This window comes from Chrysochloris asiatica, unplaced genomic scaffold (genome assembly GCF_000296735.1).
Source record: "Chrysochloris asiatica unplaced genomic scaffold, ChrAsi1.0 scaffold00013, whole genome shotgun sequence".
Taxonomy (NCBI): Eukaryota; Metazoa; Chordata; class Mammalia; order Afrosoricida; family Chrysochloridae; genus Chrysochloris; species Chrysochloris asiatica.
The window spans coordinates 3305320-3313321 of record NW_006408531.1 but is presented as its reverse complement, the minus strand read 5'-3'; positions in this window follow the sequence as shown (position 1 = coordinate 3313321).

Below are 8002 nucleotides of genomic sequence, written 5' to 3'. Positions count from 1 at the left end.
TTGATGGTGATAAACACTTGATAACATTTTTAATATAATGATCACCAATTAAATGCATCACTGAATCACCTTGTCAGTTTCCTAACTGCATAGTGGTGGTGGTGGTTGTGTGCCAATGAGTCGGCCCCAACTCACATCCACCCTGTAGAGGGTTTTCAATGCTGTAAATCTTTATGGGAGCAGAAAGCCGCATCTTTCTTCCACAGAGCAAGTGGTAGATTTGAATTGACCTTGTGGTTAATAGCCCAGCTCATAATCCACTATGCTACCAAGGTTCCTTCTTAAATGTATAAGGAAATAAAATATTTGACAGCACTTAACTTACGTTGTTGTTGTTAAGTGCCATGGAGTTGGTTCTGACTCATAGTGACCCTGTATAGTGTTTCCAAGGAGCATCTGGTGAGTTTGAACCACCAGCTTTGTGGTTCAAGCCAATCTTGCAGCCCAGTGCTTATCCTACAATGCCACACCAGGACTCCATCCATATTTATAAACCAACTTAAAAACCAAAACAAAACATAGCCCTTAGGCAATCCCCACAGTTGTACAATGAAGCACATTACTCAGCTGTAAAATCACTGACTCTGGTCAAACATCTCGGTGGTCCATGTTGCCATTTCATCTCTTTAAGTTCTCTAGACCTGGTGGTGTGGCACAGTAGGTAAATGCAGGACAGCAAGGTCGGTTTGAACCACAAGGTGGATGGTTCAAACTCACCAGTCACTCCTCAGAAACCCTATACAGGGTCGCTGTGAGTCGGAACTAACTCAATGACACTTAACAACAGACCTGGAGCAACGACCATTTTTCTTAACAGGCCAGACAGTAAACAGTTTAGGGTTTTCAGGTCCTGGGGTCTGTCACCACACTCAGCTCAGCCTTGTAGCGACTGACAATGTGAAAACAAATGGGCACTGATATTTGAATTTCACATAATTTTCAGGGGTCATAAAATACAGAACTGCAAACCATAAGTTCCGCCCCCTCCATGAAAGAAAGACGAGGCTTTGGCTCTCATGAAGATTTACAGCTCAAAAATCCTATATGGGGTCGCTATGAGTCAGAACCGACTCAACAGCATGTAACAACAAGAACATTGGAGGTTTTTGTTGTTTTTCCCCACAAACAATAGAGATCCACATTTTGCTCATGAGTGGTACAAAAACAGGCAGCAGGCTGGATCTGACCCGCGGGCCATACTTCGCAGTGTCCTGCTCTAGACTCTCAAGTTCACACCCTTTCAACTGCACCACACAGTCTCCCTAATCATCATGGGTATGTGGTATTCAGACCAACAGTCACTTAAAAATCAGGTAAGAAATAATTACATTAGTCTATTTTTATTAGCTCAACTTGAGAAAATGTAAGATCTTCAAGATGTCAAACTTCCAACAGAACATATGCCAGTCTTAACCCACAAAAAATAACCTCACCGCTGCCCCTGTCCTCACCACACACAATTAGCAATTTACGAAGCAAGAAAATAGTTGGCATTTGTCTTCATGGATGAAGTCAGCGTGGTCTGATTTCTTTGCCAAAAGGCAGGGAAACCAAGCTGATGTCTCCTCTCCTCCCGGCCATGCAGGGCCAGTTGGTTCAGAATGATTGAGGACGACACACTGACTTTTCCATGGGCTTTTAACCAGATACCTGTGCTACTTGAAAGAAAATAAAAATCATTTAAAAAGGAATAATAGAACCTTAACTTTTGCTATTTTTTACTGACACTCATTTTGTAGCAGTGTTTGAAACATTTTAAGTCTATATGTCTCTATGGAAACCCAAGAGAATTCAGATTTTTATTGCCAAATGACCACCTACCTAGAGTTTCTATGTCCTGTTGCATTATCACAGACCATCTGCTATAGCCAAAACATCTTATACCTATTTTTCCAAAACCCTACCTATCAGAAAAATTGATACAATCATTATCTTTGGCCAAAGAGATCAGAAAGGAAAATAACTTAGCTCCAAGTCTTCCTTTTAATTTCTATTAAAATATCTCAATTTAATCAAGATATTCTTATTAGCAAAAGGACTTTGTAAAATTCTGGCCAGCAGAACAAAACAGAAAGAACACAATTTAAGAATTCAATTGCTGCTGTGACATTTATATTTTTCATTTTCCTCCCCTTCTTTCCACCAACTTCAAATACATTTTATTTTTAAAATCTAACAGTTCCTCTCCCCACAGACTGTTTATTAACTGCAAAAAAAAAAAAAAAAAAAAAATTCAATAAAACAACAAAATTGCCATTGAGTCAATTCTGACTTATATCGACCCTATGTAGTTTCTGAGACAGTAAATCTTTATGGGAGTAGACAGCCTCATCCTGTTCCTACAGAGTTCTTGCTAGGCTTGAACCCCTGGCCTTGTGATAAACAGCCCAACGCATAACCCAAAGTGCCACCAGCATTCCTATATTAGTTGCAAGGGAGAAAATAACAATAACAACAACAACAAACAGTAATCAAACAAACTAGTGAAGGAATTAAAGAACCTAGACCAGGTGACCAAATTTAACATGACCAGTGAGGGATAGATGGGCATTGTGTGCTACCACACAATTGTACGGTTTGTACCAACAGTTCGTGAGTTCCCCTTAGGAGAATGTATCATCAACTAGAATGTATATAAGAAAATAGCAAACTAGTACAAAGTTAGTATACTCACAAATATATAGGGATTTGAAAGGTGATACTTGTATATGGGTACAGACACACCTATGAATGTGGTAGAACAATGTTGTTGTTGTTAAGTGCTGTCAAGTTGGTTCCAATTCAAATCGACCTTGTATAGTGTTTCCAAGGCTTTAAATTTTTAGAGGGAGCAGAAAGCCTCCTCTTTCTCCAGAAGAGTGGCTGGTGGGCTCAAACCACAGACCTTATAGTTTACAGTCCAGTGCTTATTGTATGGAGCCATTGTGCTCCCCAAGGCAGAGCGAGCATAAAGGTGGCAAAATTATGAAAGCTTATTTGATATGATCAAACATCTTAAATCAATGAATTGCTGGACCTGCAGGCTTCGAACCATAGTCTCAGGGGACACCATGGTCAACTGATATAACCTAGTCCACAAAGACAATGTTCTACATCCTACTTTGGTGAGTAACGTCTAGGATATCAAAAGCTCATGAACATCTATCTAAGGGCAAATGTTAGTCTCTCCATGAGCGGAAGAAATAAAAGTGATTAAAATTGAAGATGCTTAGAATCAACTAGTCCAAGACCAGTGGAACATGTGAACATCAGTCACCATGACTCTGAGACCAGAAGAACTAGATAGTGCCCAGTTGCTCTGAAAGGAATCACATTAGAAAGTCCCAGATGTTGCTGTTGTTAGGTGCTGTTGAGTATGTTCCAACTCATAGCAACTGACATACAATAGAACAAAATATCACATGGTCCTGTGTCATCCTCACAATTCCGCTGTTTGAACCCATTGAATCCATCATGTTGGAGGTCTCCCTTTTTTGCTGTCTCTCTACTTTACCAAGCATGATGTTCTTCTCCAGGGACTGGTCCCTCCTGATAATATATCCTAAATATGAGAGACAAAGTCTGGTCATCTTGGCTTCTAAGGAGCATTCTGGTTGTACTTCTTCCAAAAAAGATTTTTTTGTTCTTCTGGCAGTCCATGGTACCTATAAAATTCTTCTCCAACACCACAATTCAAATGCAACTATTCTTCTATAGGGTCTGCCTTTGTCTTATACATTGTCCAACTTTCACATGCATATGAGGTTATTTAAAATACCATGGCTTGGGTCAGGTGTACCTTAGGCCTCAAATCAACATCTTTGCTCTTGAACACTAAAGAGCAGGAGAAAATGTGGAATAAAACTAAAAATGTTTTAAAAAAGAAGACCAAACTCACTGGTCAGAAAGAGACTGGAGGAAGCTGAGACTATGGCCCGTGACTACCCGTCCAGAGCTGGTATGGGACCTACCCTCATGACCCAATTTTCAGCCCAGTAGTAGACAGGTATGTATGGGTGGATTACAACACTACTGGAGTATGCTCAGCATGGAATAATCAATCACTAAAAATCAAAAGGACAACATTTACCTATGAACAAAGTTGAGAAGGGACGGGAAGGTGGGTGGAATGCAAATAGGAAGTACAGGGAGGAAGTGGCATGACTGCTGTTGCATGGAGGGAAATGTAATCATTGACATGAAACAAATGTGTGACTTGTTGAATGCAAAACTGATGATCTGCTCTGTAAACCTTCACTCAATTCACAATTAAAAGTTTTTTTAAAAAATAACTTCTCCAAAGTGAGCCACATTCTTCTTTTAAAACATGGATTAGGGAAGGACTGCATTATTTAATACTTTCCATGCCACAAAAGACATAGAAAAGTTGTGGAAATATTCTAGATCAAGAGAGGCTAATGATAAAAGCAGTCCAGGTAGTGAAGTAGATTATGAGCTGGTCTGCTAACTGCAAGGTCAGCAGTTCATATCCACCAGCCACTCCATGGAAGAAAGATGAGGCTTTCTGCTCCCATAAAGATTTGCAGCCTGGGAAACCCTGTCTAGGTCACTATGAGTCAGAACTGACTCAGTGGCACCCAGTCACCATCAATATCAATGATATATGATTTCAAAATGCAATGTCTAACCAGAGAAAGTATCTAGTATTGTAGTAAAGGGGAGATGCGCTAAAGGATATTACTGGAGCAACAAGACTGGAATACAAATACTTAATTAGGTAAAAATATTGTATCATGATTGAATTTATTAACCTGAATAACTGCTCTAATCATACTTTGCTGTTGTTAAGTGCTGTCCAATCAGTTCTGATTCATAGTAACCCTGTATGTTGTTATTATTAAGTGCTGTAGGGTAGATTCCGACCCATAGCAACCTTGTATAGGGTTTCCTAGGAGCAGCTGGTGAGCAGTTCAAACGCCTTTGCAATCTGGCGCATTAACCCACAGCGCTACACTAGGACTCCAATAACACTTTATTGTTGTTGTTGTTGTTATGAAGTGCTGTCGAGTCAATTCCGACCCATAGCAACCCAGTATAGGGTTTCCTAGGAGCAGGTTTTGAGCTTGAACCGCCGATCTTGCAGTTCAAACGGCTTTGCAGTCTGGCACATTAACCCACAGCACCACACCAGGGTTAAGTGAAACCAGATTGCTACAAAATCATAGAAACCTTTATCAAACAAAAACATCAAAATGTGAAGATATTGTTTGTTGACATATCATCCATCTTGTTGTATACATTTCTGAACCCACTCAATGGTTCCTTCTTTCTAGTTCTTTTTCCAAAGAATTCTGTGCTCTTCAATTTCCAACACATGAAAATGGCAGTTTTAGCATCCTTGAGGGACTCCAATCCTGCTCCTTTTCAATGTTCTTTGAGATTGGGGAACAAAAAGAAGTCTGAAGGGGCAAGATGGAGGCTGTAGAGTGGGTGGGGTCAGGTTTCCCAATGTAATTCTTAAGGGACAGCCCTTGCTACCCTTGAAGATTAAGCAGGTACATGATCACGACAGAAAAAAAAAAAAAAAAAAATCATCAACGCAACTTTCCTGGCCTTTTTTCTCACCAATGCACCATTCAATTTTTGAGAAACTTCTTCCTGATCAAGAATCTCAAGAATGGAGGTACCCTTCTGAGCTGACATCTGTCTTGGATTTAACTAGCAGATTACCTTGAAAGTCACTATTTAGATTGGATCTTTTTTTTGAAGCCCCCCCTAATGAGACTAAAAGGAGTCCTGGTGGTTCTGTGGGTTAGGTGTTGGGCTGCTAACCCCAAGGTCAATGATCCATGGAATACAGATGAGGCTGTCTGCTCTCAGAAACCCTATGTAATTCCAAATCACTCTAATTTGGAATCAACTCAATGGCAGTGAATTGGAAGAAGCCTAAGAGAAGGGTGGTGGTGGTGGTGGTTATGAGCCGTGGAGTTGGTTCCTAGCAACCGTGTACAGGGTTTCAGAGGCTGTAAATCTTTACGGGAGCAGAAAGCCTCATCTTTCTCCTGCAGAACAGCTGATAGTTTCAAACTTCTGCCCTTGAGATTAGCAGCTCGAATCTTAACCACTATGCTTACTGAGAAATGGGTCTGCAGCCATCCCACTGAACATAGAAACCGGTTCAACATTTTGTTTGGCATAAACTCATGCATGGATGACCTGAACCCTAGTAGCAATACTTGACTTACTCTATTATAAGAGAAAAGAGCCCTGGTAATATGGGTTATGAGTTGGGCTGCTAACCACAAGGTCGGCAGTTAGAACCTACCAGCTGCTCCAGGGGAGAAAGGTAAGGCTTTTTGCTCCCGTAAAGATTTCCAGCCTCGGAAACCCTATACAGGGTCACTCTCAGCCAGAACTGACTTGACAACACACACACACCAGTATAAGAGAATATCTTTATTCTTAGGAAATAGTGAAGCATTTGAGGGTAAAGGGCGTACTGTATGATGTATGTAACTTACTAGTAAATGGTTCAGAAAAACAATTTGAGACGACAGATGATCAAGAGAGAGTGGAAGGGAGGTATTAAATGTGCAAACAATAGAGAGCAAATGATGAAGCTGAAAGTGTGAGATACTAGCCATTGTTGTTGTCACTAAGTGCTAACCATAGGTGTTATGATTGAAAAGGCGGTGATGGTGGTATGCTGCGGAGTCGGTTCTGACTCATGGCGGCCCTATACAGGGTTCCAAGGCTGTAAATCTTTATGGGAGCAGAAAACCTCATCTTTCTCCTGCGGAACAGCTGGTAGTTTCAAACTGCCAACCTTGAGGTTAGCAGCCCGATTCATAACCACTACACTACCAGAGTGCCTATTTAAAAGGTAAAGGGGCTTATACAAGCTTTATTGTTGCAAGTTTTCTATAGGTTTGAAATTATTTCCAATGGAAAATTTTAAGGGGGAAAAAAAAGCATGTCTTACCTATAGTGCAGTTCTTGGCTACATATTTTCTCTCCTTAATATTCCAAATACAACACAGGAAGAGATGCTTGTGCCAAATAACAAGAAAGTGCAAAGATATTTTAACATGATCTGTTATCAGTGATTGAAACCTGCCAAAGCATTACACATCAGCCATTTTCAGCAGCATCCAGTGCAAAGAATCTGCACAAAGTAAACACTAGATACTGCAGCAACACTGATGTCATCATTCCTCTACACTGCTTTAAACAGGGCAGTCAGTCCATAGCCTTTTTGCAATCCACAACTTCCAGAACAATCTCATCCACTAAACAAATCTCTCAGCTGGTCTTTTAGGCACTATCATTATCAATAACCTACACGCAAGCTTTTGAACTGGTATATCTTAATAGTTTAAGCCACTCCTGAATAGCTGGAGAATGTGAAAAACAGACAGACTGATCACCTCATCATATATCCACAATTCTTCCCTACCTCATCCAAATTGCTATCAGAATTCAGTAACCTTGAAGTCTATCATCAATTGCTAGAAAAGACATCCTGTTTGATACAATGTGAGCTCAAATGATGGAAATCCTGAGTCTCCCAAAGACAGGATGCAGACATCCCAAGGTTTATGCAGTGGGCAACATATTGTGCTGTTACACATAATACCACGGTGTGTGTGTGCGTAACAGCTGACTAACACCAACAGAAATGCTGGCCTCCCATCTGTGAAGCACTGTCTCAACTCAAGGTCCAGGTTCAAGCTGAAGTTCTCCACAGTAATGGAGGAACTGTGGCCAAGACTAAAGTTTTAGGAAAGGATTTTATGTAACTCAATCACTGGAGAGAGGATCACTTTACTAAACATGATAGCCTTCTCCGGTGCCTGGTCTCTCCTGACAATATGTCTGAAGGATGAGAGACGACATCTGGCCATTCTGGCTTCCAAGGAGCATTCTGGCTGTACCTATTCCAACACAGACCAGTTTGTTCTTTTTGTAGGCTATGGTACTTTCAGTATCCTCCTCCAACACCATAACTCAAAAGCATCAACTCTTCTACGGTCTTCCTTATTCACTGTCCAGCTTTCACATG